This window comes from Mytilus galloprovincialis, chromosome 11, assembly GCF_965363235.1.
Source record: "Mytilus galloprovincialis chromosome 11, xbMytGall1.hap1.1, whole genome shotgun sequence".
Classification (NCBI taxonomy): domain Eukaryota; kingdom Metazoa; phylum Mollusca; class Bivalvia; order Mytilida; family Mytilidae; genus Mytilus; species Mytilus galloprovincialis.
This window is the reverse complement of record NC_134848.1, coordinates 45,152,351-45,168,734: the sequence shown is the minus strand read 5'-3', so window position 1 is coordinate 45,168,734 and position 16,384 is coordinate 45,152,351. Positions and strand designations below refer to the sequence as shown.

Genomic DNA, 16,384 nt, shown 5'->3' with positions numbered 1-16,384 from the left:
TCTCAAGGCAACTTTGCCTGAGGGAGTTCAAACCTTTCTTAATAATTTCAAAATTTATAAACAGACAATTTTAGAAAAGTTTGTTAAACTATGTCAGGACCGAAATACTGAATACTGAGCTGATGGTACCCTCGGGTACTAATAGTCTACCAGCAGAGGTATCGACCAAGTGATGTTATACATGTATATCAATCACGATAGCATTTAATAGTAGAAAGCTGAGATAGATCATTTTATGTTTAGTTGTATCCTTAATTTATAAAGTAGACTATTATATGTATTACTAAAGAAAGGGACCGGTGTCTTTGAGCTACCACTTCTCTGAAACAGTACAAAGTTGTTGTGATATGACATATAAATGTATTCTACAGAAAGTACACTTTATATATATTCAAATAAGCCAAATTCAGCAATTGCTTATGTGCGAATGTTTTTCTATAAATACACTAGTTACCCGTGTTGTTTTCCTACTTTGATGTTACTATTATAATTTATGTTCTACTGTATACGAAACAGGTTGTGTTGTTCTGCTCCAGATTAAATACAACAATTATAACTTAGATTTTTTTAGACAAAAATCGACCTAAAAACAAAATGACTCTAATTTGAAGAAACAAATGTCTGCATAATAATCACAATTTGATTAATAGGCAGTCATGGAATAACTAATAAATATAGACGTCAAATTATAAAAACTTTATAAATTAAACTATAACATGTATAATATCAGTGAATTATTTTTATTTGATCGATATCTGAATTGTCAGATTAGTATATTTGTATTACTATATGTACATAATTTTCTAATTTCAAGTGAAAGGTTAAAAAAATACTTTTGATCGATGACATTTTTAATGATTTTACTTATTTTCATACATGTCTCTGGTAATAAATCAATTACCTTAATTTAAACATGTTAAAATGAAGAACATTCAAAATCAAATGTTTATAGTTTTTCGTCTCTTATATTTGATTAAAATGACGTTTTTCCATGGTTTTCTTCTTTTACAATGATGTTCAAAATATACCGTTAATGCATGTCTATTGATGAACAATGTCAATAGTAGATTTGTATTCATTATTATTTTGAATGATAATGAAAATTCAATAGATGTTCTATGAGTGGTAGTATTCACCAATATCGATGAGATAACATGTGCATTGGATACGGAAAATTGCAATACCATTTTGAACCAATGTTGGATTTTTTTTTCTGATGACGTTGACAATTTTAAGATACAATGTAAACATACACTAGCACTATAAAATACTGCACACTAACCTTTTATGGAACATATCCAATACCGTCGGATATATGCTGATACTCTTCATTAGTACGTCCAATCATATAACCATTACAAAATTGAGTATGTGTCCGTTTCCGTAACAACAGTTATGATTTGGTGACTTTTATTGACTATCTAATGATTATGTATTTGAGCACATTTTAAACATTTGTAATCCCTGACTCGATCTAGTACTAGGAACTGTTCAAACTGCAGATATTTTATATCTGAGTTATTCGAATGTATACTTCGTACCTTAAAGATATGTTTTTTTTATGGAAAACAATTGTTTTCCTATTGAAAAATATATAAAGCTTTTGTTTATGCATATCTAGGTGTCCTAAACTATTGAAGATATTTTAAACATCTTCGAAGACGTAATTTGCAGCTTATGTTATGAACATATGGAGCTCAAAGGCTGAAATTTGAACTATAATGCTAATGTTTACAACACACACTTTGAATATATGAATGCAATTGAGCATGGGTATTAGGAACGTGTCAAAGTGGCAACCCCTTGATCAAGGAATAGAATACAGCCAATGTCACCAATGGGTTTTTGAACACAGCAAGAAAAGAAAAGAAAAAGCGGGCTTCAGAAGAAGAATAAAACATACGTCAAACTAAATTCTAAAAATATATTAATGAACAAAAACAAAATAAAAACTTGCAAGACTAACAATGGTCAGAGGTTCCCGGCTTGGGAGATGTAGAAAAATGCAACGGGGTTAAACATGTTTTGGAAGTGTCGACCCTCTCTTTGTGCATCAGGTAAATGGGAATAACAAAAACACAATAATTAGTCCAGTCCATGTCCGATGTAAGAATAGGAGATACAAGAATCTGAGCAACATGACAATGATCAACAAAAATTGACACACAACTACCAGCAACTATTACGGACATACGAAATCCAGAACTATACTTAACTGAATGAAATATAATTTGTTAATCAAATGAAAATCAAACACAATCACACTCTGTATGAGTTAAGTATCGTAACATCATAAAATTTGCAAGCAGAACATAACCAACATCATGTCAACAGCTTAGTTTTAGAAAAAAGTGTGTGTGTTTCCGATGCACAGGCCATAAAGTGAATCAATCAATGTTGACACATATTCGCAAATGATGACCTTAATACGGTGCTCAAAGATGGTAAATGTTTTGACTTTTAGATTATATCGAAAAACCCTGATGTTACATATATAATTTTGCAATAATTCAGAGAGGTCTAGCTCACAAGAGATCGACGTTATACAGATTTTAACACCTGTGCTAGTTTTACAAATCAAAGATCTAGGTGTAAAGAGAAAAGTTACTTTACGACTGAAGGTTTAAACAGGATCGCTCAAGGTCTTAGGATACATCCTGCAAAACTATATGCAGAGTTGTTGAAGATTAATATCCGGCGCGGATGTTTTAATGATAAGTTCAACACTGTAGATAAGAATTTTAGCAGGGAAGACATTAAGTCACCATTGCAGTTTATTTTATTTCTTTGCAATATTTAGTGTTTAGACATCCCTGCTGGTCTCAAACAGATTAAACGTTATATGTTAGAACTCTGCGCAGGAGATTGATAATCAAGGACTCAAGATATACAGGCTAACTATAAAGCTAATAATTATTGTTAAAATAAGAGCGCTGCAGATGTAAATATAATAAAGTCAAACACTAAATATTGATAATACTAGCGCTGAATGTAAATAGATTATTAATGAGTTATATCAGAATTAATAGCAAGAGATATACTGTCAAGCGCTGTGATAATACAATCTTCTTCTGAAGGAATAAAATTCAACGCTTGGGAAGTTAAGTCAATCGCTGCAGTTTTAAATTACAGTGCTAACAGTTCGAACCTAAGCGTAAATGTATGAGGAAAATTGACATTAACTCCGGTGATAAAGATTTAATTCTGCACTTATGTTACCAAAAGCTCTTAAAATATAAGGTTTGGTGCTCCATATGAATAGTAAAATAGTAAAACTCGAATAAAAGACATGTAAATCTTGAGCTAGATATAGATGTCGACGTCATTTCCAGCGATGATTTATTATATTCGAACAGGCCTTTGTTGGTCTTGTATGATTTTTAATTTTAGTTACTTGTGTATAATTTGGAGTTTAGTATGACGTCCACTATCACTGAACTAGTATATATATTTGTTTAAGGGCCATCTGAAGGACACCTATGGGTGCGGGAGTTTCTCGCTGCATTGAAGACCTATTTGTGAACTTCTGCCGTTGTCTGTTCTATGGTCGGGTCGTTGTCGCATTGACATATTCCCCTTTTCCATGTTCAATGGTATACGATATAATGTATAACGCTGCAGATTTGTATGACAAAATACCAGTAAAGAAGACCAAAGTCAAATGCTAAAGTTTTTATGTTTGGTACAGATTTGAAGATGATTTTACAGAATAACCATAACATGTATAAATACAGTTAACGCATGATTGGATACCTCAATTAGATGGGAAATATTGCTTGTAAAACTGCAACAACGCTCCGAAGATGCAAAAGTGTTTGTAGCTTAATAAAAAAAGACATCTGTTTGTGTCTATGCAATTTTTCATTAAAAAAAATAACGACATTTATGATCTAATTGTCGCAACTACAAAACGATTTCCTTTTCCTTAATGTAACCTGAGGAATGTGACTTATCATCGGATGTATACTTATGTGAGCAACAACACAGGTGCAACATGTGGGGAATGATTTGCTTTCCTTTCCGGAGCACCTGAGATCACCTGTTGTTTTGATGGGTATGTGTTGTTCAGTCTTCAGTTTTGTATACTTTTTGTATGTATACAATACTGTTGTTTTTCTGTTGGTGTTCTGACATATGATTTTAAAAGTCCCTTCGGTAACTTACAACTTTTTATGACTATACTCTGATATATGTAGACTCCACGAAAATAACGACATCATGCTGTCTGCTTATTAGGTGATGAATGTCGTTTCCCTTTATAATCAAGTGGAACACTGGATTTTGACTCTTGACTGTAATTGAAACGTATTGTATTTTTTTCTTTTGATATTTTTATTGCTATCTCAATCCTGTATAATAACATAAAATCTGAAATTTCCTGTTTACTAACTCTGAACAGCTTCACCTCGGATACATCGACAATCTACTCTAACAAATCTGTAGTTACTTGACATTTTCTTAGGCATCGGGGCAGCTTTAAACTCACAAAACAACTTTCAAACAGTTTAATTAGCGAAATTAAATATAACACATACACCAACAAATGAATTACAGGCTCTTGACTTGACGACATTGGCTAGTCAATGCATGACTTGGCGTTTAATCCTGAAATACCATTAGACAGGGATATAACAGCACAACTTAAAAAACCCAGTAACAATTAGTTGCCATTGTCTTAACTATTGAAAGCAGTAGTATAAATCATAAAAAAATATATACACCAGACCAATACACATGTAATCGAAGTGAATGGAAGCCAGTACAAAACCAATTACAACTAGTTAATAATCAAACTTAGAAAGCGTCATATTCAGTCTTAGAACCGCATTACCTTATGCAATGACTTAATATGAGTAAGCAATATCTACAGGATGTAGCCTTGTGATTATGCTCTACTGTCCATGTACATTCAGTTATGATTTTTATTTTCAAAAACAAAATAGAGGTGATTTCTATAGACTATACACGTAAATGCATCATAAAACCAACAAATGGATGAAATATATAAACTTGAAATATAGAAAGTAAACTTAAAATAAAGGGAACACAATAAACATAATCAGGCATGACTTTTTTAAAGGCAAATATTCATTAAAACGACGAAAGGGGAAGCAAACAAAAATAATATATCAAAAACGTATGGTTAAGTACATGTACATATTAAGTCCAGAATTTTAAAATTTACATTATATTATGAAGTTACAAGCGCCTTGGCTAGACTTGGTAACAACGCATTACATGTACTGTAACCACTTATCGCGGTCGTCCTCATTGTTGTCGTCCCTTCTCCTTCGATACGTTTCAAGTTTCACCTCGTCAGGATGAAAATCGTTGCCACATCTACTGGCGTAATAACTTTCGGTGATATTGACATTTTCTTGCATAGGCTTAGAGCTATCTCTCGAATCTTTGATGTTAGAAATTGGACCTATTCGGTTCCGTTTCCTGTCACCAAAGCGTGACTGGAAATGAATGCAACAATTCAGTATGTCCATGGCGAGCAAGAAAACCACTGGAAGAATGAGAAAAACAATGCAGCCCCATCCAATAGATTGTGAAGATTTTCGTTTGTTCACCGATGAGTTTTTCTTTCGTACCTCCTTCGATACTGTTTTCTTGTCAACCGATATTTCGGATTTTATATTCTTGTTGAAATCTTCGAGAACCATTTCCTTTACTTCTGCATCTGTTATATTCTTTCCATCAAGGAAGTGCCACTTTGTATTGATTAACCTCTTTGGGCATTTACATAACAGTTTCCTTCGTCGGATTCCTAAAATAACAAAAGTTTTCTTTTATTTTTCTGCGCTGACTTACTGTTTTGATAATTAAATGAAAAAATAAAATAAAAATAAAAATATCAGTTAAGAAGCTTAAAAAGGGTTAAGTTGTATATGCCTTTAGGAGGAACAATGATATACAATGGCAAAGTATTGCAACGAAAACACTAGATATGCAAACGAATACAATCACGTTGTAAATATAAAGTAATTTAAAACTGACAAAATTATTTACACGTATTTCAACGCAAAATTCAACTCGCTATATTTTCGAACAAACTCTTTGCGTTTTCGTGTCATCAGGATTTTTAAAATGAGCCAAAGTGCAAATGTAGTTTTTTTTTATAATTCTATATATTTTTTTCCAACCATACCCTGTCAGCATGGTAAATACCTATTGGTGCTTGTGTTTAAGTCCCTTTCATTGAAGTTGAAAAGGCTGTTTTTGCAGTTTTCAGATATTGAAATAAATAAAACAAGAATAGCAGAAAGCGTACTCTTTGTTTCTATTGCTGGAGTTCTGACGATGGTGTTCATGTTCGTAAACTCCGCCGTTGTTGATTCTCTTATAGACATAGATGTTGTTTGTGTATTTGTTACAGTTGCAGTTTCAGTTGATAGTCCTGGAAAAAATTAAGCAAAATATAAAAGAGGGACAAAGACATTAGTAAGTCGAACGAAATCAGTAAACAAATATAGTAGTTTTCAAATCCAATAAAAAAAACCAAGGACTCGAATCTAACAGGTTGATGTACATGGTACCAGATATATCAAAAGCAACTCCATGTCAGTTCGTCTTAATATCTAAAGCAGATTTGGTCAAAAGTTGACCTGATGTTGGAAAATACAAAAACATACTAAACAATGAAATTGAATTCGGGTCAAACCTTTTCATGAATGTAAACGCAAGTGCAATAGTGTGACAATGCGACAACTAATTTTGAAACGCATTGTCAGAATAGATCTCAATATAGACACGAAGCAATATGTATCATTTAATTGAAAGATCGATTCAGATGTTTTATGTATAATCCGGTATATAACTAGTTGATACAAAAAATAAACGTATTGACAACAGGAAAACACGTTAACAATTTCTAAATATATAGATTCATTTGGAAATGCATGTTATAGCATAAAATGCCTTGTTGGACCGACATAGGCAACCAAAAGACGCATTTGTCTTCCAGCTTTTGTTGAGTACTAATCCAAATTTAATTATAACGTATAAATTACAGTCATCCTTTATTATTCAATTGACAGCCGTTTTTAATGACATTGTTGTTAGTTTTAAAGTCAGTATATAAATAATGCCATATATGTACTTGTAAAAAATTACTTATATGTTTTGGGCAACGCTTGAAACACATCGGGCTTAATGTGTCAATCATGCATCAAATAAATAATAAATTAATATGCTGTCGTCAGAAATAATCAAATTGATTTCGAGTGAAGTCTCGTTGGCAATTATACCACATCTTCTTTTTTTATCTTCTTCTACCAAACACGTTGTAAGCTTCTTTCTTGAGATTGAAGTTCGTTGTGATCTCATTCTCAGTTTGTAAAGCCTCACTGTGTTCTAAAGATAAAAAATGTCTGATGCATTGCTCTACGTAAAGTCAAATAATGTTGAAATGTGGAGATTCTATTCAAACAACATAAGCATTTATTTTGAATAAATAAACAAAATTCTGCAATTGAGAATAGTTTATTTGATGGAGACGTAAACAAACTAAAATTGAAACTATGTGTAATTGCCATTTATAAAAGCTAACTGAATTAAAAAAACTAACTCAAAAGCTAAAATATGGAACAATTTCCTCTAAACGAATGATTTGATTTGTTAAGCAATTAAGTTGTTGGGTAAAAAAAATAAGAATGTTTTAGAGATAGTATGTATGTATAATCTATCCATAAATTGCGTACATCAATTGTCGTTCAATAATACAAGTAAATATAATATACACATTCATGTTTAAAGCCGATAAAGTCGACGAAAAAGGATAAAACTCTACCAACTAAACTTTTTTTGATATCGCCTCCTGGGTAATAATATTCGATGGTGATTAAAACATTGATTTTGGTGTTGTCACAATGTATGAGAAACAGGGATAAGATGGTGTAAAATACACTATCCCGATTGCCAGATGATAATTGCAACATAAATATCATACAATAAGTATTAACACGAGCAGTGTGGTTTTCAAACTACAAAAAGCGAGTATATCTGTACTTGTTTTCAAAATACGATTTGCTACATCAAAACTATCAGATTGAAATATTATTTAGTGAAGTTAAGAAATGCTTTATGCCATAGCTGTGCAGTTGTTAATGTGGAAAGCGTTTGATTTACGATTTTTGTTATCTATTTTGAATTGTCTGGTTTATCCACATAAACATATAGACTATTACAATTAAAACGATTTTCGCTAGTCCTTACTTTTTTCATAATTTTAATACAGTTTTAATACTAGTATAGAAAGCTATTTCTACAAAATATAAAATCCTAGTTTTAAACAAAAAAATGTACCAACATTTCCTTCCAAATTGTCTATGGCTTACTATCTAAAAATCAATGACAGTTTTTTTTGTACTATCAATGTGTAACACTCTTTTAAAAACCTAGGTTTTTTTTTAAACAGAGAAGCGAACATCCTGAACTGTATATAGCAGTTCTTACTTCAGTGGATCTTTTCTTACAAAAGTAGTTACCTATTGTCGAGATTGTGACCAGTTCCACATTATAGTCCAAACCGCCACAGTTTTCAGACGGGTTACCTGGACATTCATTTGAACATAGATCACTTAATCTGCTGCCTCCTGGTGGCGGCTGTGTCTCTCCACAATAGCAATGTTTTTCCTGAAACAAAATGAATTAAGGGAATCATTAATTGAGATTCCCCTCAGTGGAAAAGCCAGTGACATTGAGAGCTCCTTCCTGTGGTCACGCGGGAAAGGGGACATAATCAAAAAATTTCGAGGTGGAGTGTAAACAAAAACGTAGCCTGTGCTACAGACAATAAATTTATTAAAACAACTTATCATCTATCAGTATTTGAGGTAATTTTTCATTAGAATAGATTTTGTCACACGACTGCCAAATAAGGTATTTAAAGAAGTGATCCGTTATAGTCCGGCCGATTGGTGCAGGTATAGAGCAGAATTGCTCACTTGATGAGGAAAGCATGAAACTTTGCATAGTAGTTCTTGGTTATATATCCTTTGATTTCAGCTATGGACCCACTCTGAAAAATCCAATATGGCTGCCATTTTCAAGATGGCGGAAAAACGGTATAAAATTCAAGATTGTCCTAAAAGTATTTTATATAATTTCGGAAATTAAAATAATGATTCTTAAAAAATGGACTTCATGTTCTTGAATTTGTTATCAATTAATTCAAAAGTATAAAACAAATAATTTGGGTATTTCTATAACACATAAGTTGCAAATATAGCTGCATATACAAATACAAATAGTGAAATTCAAAATGTTAATCAATATCATAATGTTACATGTTATTGTAATTGTTCTTTAAACGCTTTCAGTTTTAATGGTTGGATTGAAATAGGTTAAAACGAGTCGATTGACGTTAATATAGGTCGGATAAACTCATCTGAACTTTGAGGCAGTGCCGAGGGCACCTTGTCTCGTGTCTCTTCAATGCCACGTCTTACGTCACTTATCGCGTTTGCATCTGCCGTACCCACTACATCGTCAAATTATTCTATGTAATCAATAGGTGTACCTTTCTTCAGGCGGATTAGACGATTGCCATAATTTAAAATGGTTAAGGGGCAACTATTTCCTTTTCCAACTACGTACGTAACCAATTTGCAACATTTCAGCGAGCATGGTCCTAAAATGCACTCCTGGTCAGCACTTTTATTAGTCGTAATGGTAACAGTCATGTTTGAATTTGGTGGAACTGTGATGGTTCGTTTTATGCAAACTAGCTGAGTTAAAATCTCGTTTCCACTATTAACAAATGACGCATTTATCTCTTTATTGTTAATGGTAATTGTGGGACTACTCAGGTTTATCACTGCGATCAGTGTGTCCAAAATAACTAGCCTAAGTATAACATCGTCTGTTAATGGCTCTCTGCACACATCCCATTGTATGTTTACTCTATTAATGTCGAGAGTCGTTCCTTATAATCTTCTCAATAACAAGCTGTTAACCTCACCACATAGCGTTACGTTCTCCAAATCTCAATTTTCTACCGGAATTAATTTCTCATTTACTAATGTTATCATTGCAGCAGTGTCCACAATCATGCTCACATTCTGGTCATGTGTAGTACCTCGTACTACTAAGCTATTTCAAATGGTTCGTCTGATGACAATATTGGACGAGGCACTGGGCCTCTGTTCGATTGTGTGATAAGATGATGTTTCATTGCCAATAGACTTTGGAATCTGAGTTGTCCTACTGACCCGACCCTTTGCTCCATTGTTGGGGTTAAACTTTGATTTGCTCCGTATCCTGGTGAAGGTGACCGTTGTCTGAAATATTCGGGATTTCTGGAGTTTGTCCGTGGAGATGCTAACCGTTGTCTTTAGGGACTATATGATCTCTAGCTTAGTGGGGGTGTTACTGATCGATAGGCATTAAGCTTGGATGTACTTCTATCTGCCGATTTACCGCGATTGTATTGCTCAATAGATCTTCCACGTTTATATTGATCAGGTGATCTTCCATTGAACTGGTGATCTTCCATGATTTTTTTATCAGAAGAACCGAGATTATATTGATCGGCCAATCCAGTGTGAGGTTATGCAACTCATAATCCAAAGGACTGCTCATATTTTCTTTATCGGTGGTCGATGGTCATAATTGGCACTTTTTATCCATATATCGCCATCTGGTTTGCTTTTGAGGTTTTCACGTGTTTTAACGCCTTGTTGAATGTTTCTAGGTTCCTCTCTATTACATACCTTGAAGATTCTTTGTCTCTACATCCTCGACGGAATGTTTTGGTTGCAATCTGGTTTGATCGTCTTCCTTGCTGAAGCGCTGCTCCAAATAAATGCTTTTTAAGGCCTTGGAATCATCATCTGTGTTTACCATGCGAGCGTACTCAAAGCCAACATCGGCCTGGCAATCTGGGCCTACACACATTTTTCCTGATTTCCCATTGTCATCTACCGGCAGTTCGTTCAAATTGGTAAATGAGCGCCTCCCAAGAGATGGATCCTCTTCAATTGAGTTTTTTAATTTGTGGCAGCTGTGGGCTTCGGCTCCGGTCCCTTGCTCAAAGATGTTCTTGCCACATGGTATATTCTCTCTCCAGTAAAGAGTCTGAAGAAGAGGTGTTGTCACACTCTTTTTCTTTTCTCTGCCCTTTCCTGGATCGGTCAATGGAGCCAACTTGATGTTATGGGAAGCATATTAGAGCTCCAGAAGCGGACGAGATTGTCATAATTGGAGTGATAAATGTGGGATTTGCCATTGACTCGACTGGGATGATACCGTAAGTAGGCACTGCATTCAACATTGGAGAAACTTGATAGAATTCATTTGCAGCTAATTGTTTCTGTAATGGTGTGCTGATCTAAACCAAATATTATTGACTCATAGTAGAGGGTTAGTGTGCGTAAGAAGACACATAAGCCTTTTGCTGGTATCCTTGATTAGTACTAGAGGTTTATAGTATGTTCTTAAGTGGAGATTGTTGTTGAATAATTTGAACTGTCTCATGCAGGGCCAAGGGCACTGGCATATGACTTTTCACTTAAGGCGAAGACACCTTCAACAGAGTTGGCACGGTTTATGGTTCATGCGAACTACAATTGTTGAAAGACCCACTGCATGGATTTTGTTGTGTACTTTTGGTAAACTTGCGTTGTACTGGCTAAGGTCAAATTTTGGCTTAGATGATGTGTCCATTGCAGTAAATATTAACTTCTTTATTTCGATTGTCCACTGATTCATTCACAACAGATGCCAGTTGTTGGAAGGTACCATGCTGTTCAAATACACTTTGAAATAGAACTGTGTCTCCTTCCTCAGTTGTTGTCGGCTTGTCCATTCGTCTCACCACAACATTGCATATCTTATTGGTCTGACCATCAATTCCGCCAAGCAATTATTACTAGCCTTGTGGTCTATCCTGTCTTCAGACTGCTGAAGTTGCTGAGATATTGCTTTCACCTGTTTGTTGTTGATATTCATTGCCACTTTCTGTTCAGCTTGAAACGTAATGAGACCAACACATATTTTATATATTAGCGCTTCGCTCTGTTTTATATTGCGGTAAATATCAACTGTTCTTTTAGCATTTGATTTTCTATCTGTTAAATATTCTTGGTACAATTGTTTAATAGCCATTTCTGTGCTGTACTCTGTTAATGCGTCTTCAGCTGTGGGTTTCTCAATATCACCAAGTGATTTAGTTTCTGCCATTTCAATGTTCTTGTCCTTGTTGTCCTCAATTCCTGCCATTTCACTGATATGTGTTTAACTGATTCTCAATTCAGTTTAATGTCTCAGATTGCAAAATATTGCGACCAAGAGATAAGATAGGCACTGAATAATATCTTAAGGCAGATAAATCCCAAATTACAGCTTTTTTGTGTGACCCAAGACAACAAATAGCGCAGCTTTTAATGAAAGCTACTACTGCAGCTTTTTATGAAAGCTACTACTTTGTGTATGAAATGACAAGCAAGGCAAAATCAGAAAGGACAGAACTGGGACAGATATCAAATGACACTATACATCAATAAAATGCTTATATTCAGGTCAATTCTCAATAATGAATATTTGCTTATATTTCAAGGCGGCCATTTTGAAAATAGCCGCCATTTTGTATTTTAAAATTAGAACAAAACAAAATCTTGCTAAGTAAACCAAGTCATTCAAACATGTTGATTTTTGTGCACCCAGCACCAAATCCACTGTGGTTTGTGCAATACTGGAAAATATTTTAGAACGTACGGCAGCCATCTTGAAATAGGCCGCCATATTGAATTTTGAGGATGGGTCCATAGCTAATATTGCTCAGTACACAAAAATGTACCATCATGCAAAAATTGGTGCTTTCCTCATTATTTGAGCAATTTTTTCACCGATCGGCCGGACTATTACTGAAATATGATAAATCAAAAGACTACCTCCGTTGATTTCCCCAAAAAAACGCGGGTAATCCCCCTGTCTGCAAAGAACTGACACAAATGCATCCTTAAGCTTTTCATTGGTCGAGATATAAATAAATGTGACCAAGAAACATTTGGACACATGACTATGTACAGAATTCCCCGTCACTCTGAGTCTTGTTAACATAATAAATACTTCAACTGGAGGTCAAAATTCAACATTTTTTAGAACTTTTTGGAGTTATTTCGGTGCAAAAGTAAGCAAATGATGACATATTTAACAGCTTTTAACCACGAAATTCATTGAGACAATGAAGAGTGATGATGTTTCCAGGATTTTGAATATATTTGTGTTGATGATGGGTTAAAGGCTTAACACCGTCATTTGCTCAAAATCCTCGTATCACATTTTCTGTAGTTATTTAATTATGCTTCAGTTTATAACGGATGTATGTAGTACATTGAAACTGGTTTAATCTATGAACGAATTTGTCCATATAATTGACTTCAGTTGTATGGAAGTACCCCCTTTTTTCCCAAGACATTTCAGTAAGTCAATAGTTATTATCTGAATAAAAGTGCAAAGTGTAAGCACTCAGTTAATCTATGTTTTAAGTATTTTTTTAGGGTAATGGTTACAGTCATTCTTTGATTCTGTAAATATAAATCTGAAGACAATAACAATCAAAACCAAGGAGTAAACAAAGACTCACAAAACCAAAGGACATTTACATCAACAGTTATAAATAATATGGCCATGGGGCATGTTAAACTTTTTATAACTTAAGATTAACATTCAATAAGAATGCCCAATGCCTAGTACATTTAATTCTAATAAATGTTAGAGCTATATGACCACTAAAAGCATTAACAAAATGATATATCACTTTATTTTGAAAATGGCATATGAATGTCTCACTCACAAAGCTTGGACACAGGATCTATAGTTTAATAAGAACCATACCTTTCATATATATATATGTGTGCTGATTTTTCTGCAATATAATACTTTTTAACACATTTTACTCAAGTCTAAAAGCACGCAATTGCAATAATTTACAAAATCATGTGATTACAAATAGGAAAAGGGCACCAAGCTTCTCATTCTTAATACAACACAAGGAGCAGGATCTGCTTACTCTTCCAGAGCACCTGATATCAAGTATATGTTGTGGGTTCAAGTTGCTCAAATAAATCATTTAAGACCACCGAGTTGACTTTTTATGTCTGATTTTTTTTATGTCTCAAATACTACAGTACATTCATGTATATTTGTGATATCAGTGACGGATCCAGAACTTTTTGAAAGGGGGCTGCTGACTGATTTCAGAGGAATCCGCTCCAGTGATTTCCTATATAATCAACAAAATGTTTCCCACGAAAGGGGGTCGCTATGAATATGCTAGCTTTCATCTATGAATCACAGGTTTTTCAATGACATTAAGTTTTATTGTATTGCAACATCATTATTGTCGCATAGACAGTTGTCCTGCGTTATCAATATAAAATGATTGAGTGCTTCACATTGTGTATTTAAAATTATAAAAAAATATTTAGAAAAGAAAAGTTTATTAAATGATAAAAAAAGACAAAGTCATAAAAATAACGTTAAATGAAACATAACGTGTAAAAAATATTAATACATAATTTAAGAGTATTATTGTTAAAAAGTCCAAGTAAGTGTAAAATCAAGTCAAATAGTCCTCTGTCCTATACATGTAAATCCTCAAAATAGAAATACTGCTCTTCCTATTGTTATCTGAAAATATATAATTTATTCAGATGACATTATCAAATGAAAATAATTTCAAACATCTTTAGTTTAAACAATATTTATTCAGATAAATCAACATTAAACATATTATACAATGAAATAATATTAAGGATTCAGAAACAAGCAATTTGCTTTTACAAATCTTAAGAGTTGTCATATGTAATTATCATATATTTTAATAGTCTACTGATTTCTATGTGGTCCAATATTCAGAAGGTTCCCATTTAAATTGGAATTGAAGGTTTCTTATTTGAATTTCACTAATGGAAAACTAATCAGATGTCACAACTATCCCAAAATACTCAATTGGAGTGGATATATAGCCAATTGTATGCTACACGAAAGCATTCAAACATGATAAAATCCCATAATGTGTATACTATGATTGTTTTCAGATGTTTGTTATCATTTTTTTAAAATTAAAATCATTCTTATTTTAATCTTAAATAATCAAAAGAATGTTTATATGATCCAACAAAAACAAAAAAAATATTTTAGATTTTTGGTGTAAAAAAATAATTTATTTTTAAATCCTTTATATTATATGTCAAAGAAGGGGGGTGTTGCGGGTGTCCTGATCTCGAAATCCCGGGCTAAAAAACTAGATTTTCCAAGGTCACGAATTTGAAAAAAAATCAAAATAAAAGGAAATCCCGGATCCCGAAAGGGTCAATCCCGAAATCCTGAGCTTAAAAACACCCAATCCAGACGTCCCGAAAAAGGTCCTGCCCTCCTTCAAGAAAAGGTAATAATCAGTATTTATTTTCTTCATTACCTTAAATTCATCACCATAATAACATATCAATCTTTCAAATAGATATAAGTAATGTTTAAGGAGGCTCGCGGGTTCAAAAATTTCAGCGAGAAATTAAACATTTGTTTTTTCACTACAAATTTATTTTATTACACTTTTAGTTATTACTTTATAATATGATAGAAAAATCAACCACACAAATCGATTCGGTTTGGCCCTAGATGACTTTTAAAATGTTTGTATCATTGAAAAAGTTCCAAATTATCTCCCTTTGGTGCAAAAATGCCATTTGTTGGCATTCAAATTGAAATATTTTTTTAAAACTTATCGGTGACCTATATTTCTTATTATTGTTTTCAAATAAGCTGTACATAAACTAAATAATTGTAAAATTTTAGCGATTTCTGTAATTTAGTTCTTTTTTTTGCGGATATTACCTCTTTTTCTCCTATTAGTTCAACAGAAAAAAAGGACCTTTAAAAAATTATTTGCTTCTTTCGGAGTCAGATTGTGAGCTAAAATGAACGGTGATCCCATATTTTTATTTTATAATTCTATTAGGTATAGGATAACGTTTATTTATAGAAAAAAATAGCGAAATCCTTTATTAGAAAAAAAAATGATTAAGACCCGAGAGCCCCCTTAAATAAAGTATAACTTAATATGCAACATTGAATTATCTTACATGTATCTGTTATTTAAAAGGTAACTTTTCATTCAATCATTCGTGTCTTTAATTCTTCATACCAGTAATTGCTATTTAGTGTATCCACCGCCAATAAAATCTGGCCACAACACCTACCCAATACTAAATGTGACAAACAAAATCAACAATAAATCTCAGTAGTTGTTTTATTTAGCATGAAAGGAGGGGCATAATTATATTATCCCACTGGTTAATAGTTCCACTATCTGAAATCCTTAAACAATACTTTACATGCCCATCTGCACAATTCAGCAAAAACAAATAGTACTGTT

The 16,384-nt window shown here is 33.2% G+C and overlaps 1 long non-coding RNA gene across 1 annotated transcript; it reads right to left on the bottom strand.

Moving 5' to 3' along the window:
- Positions 1-4,536: 4,536 nt before the first annotated feature.
- On the bottom strand, positions 4,537-8,634 carry LOC143052244 (uncharacterized). Its single transcript, XR_012971049.1, has 3 exons — positions 8,493-8,634; positions 6,278-6,403; positions 4,537-5,773 (listed from the first exon to the last, which is right to left on the bottom strand). It is a non-coding gene; the product is annotated as an uncharacterized LOC143052244 (long non-coding RNA).
- Positions 8,635-16,384: the final 7,750 nt, after the last annotated feature.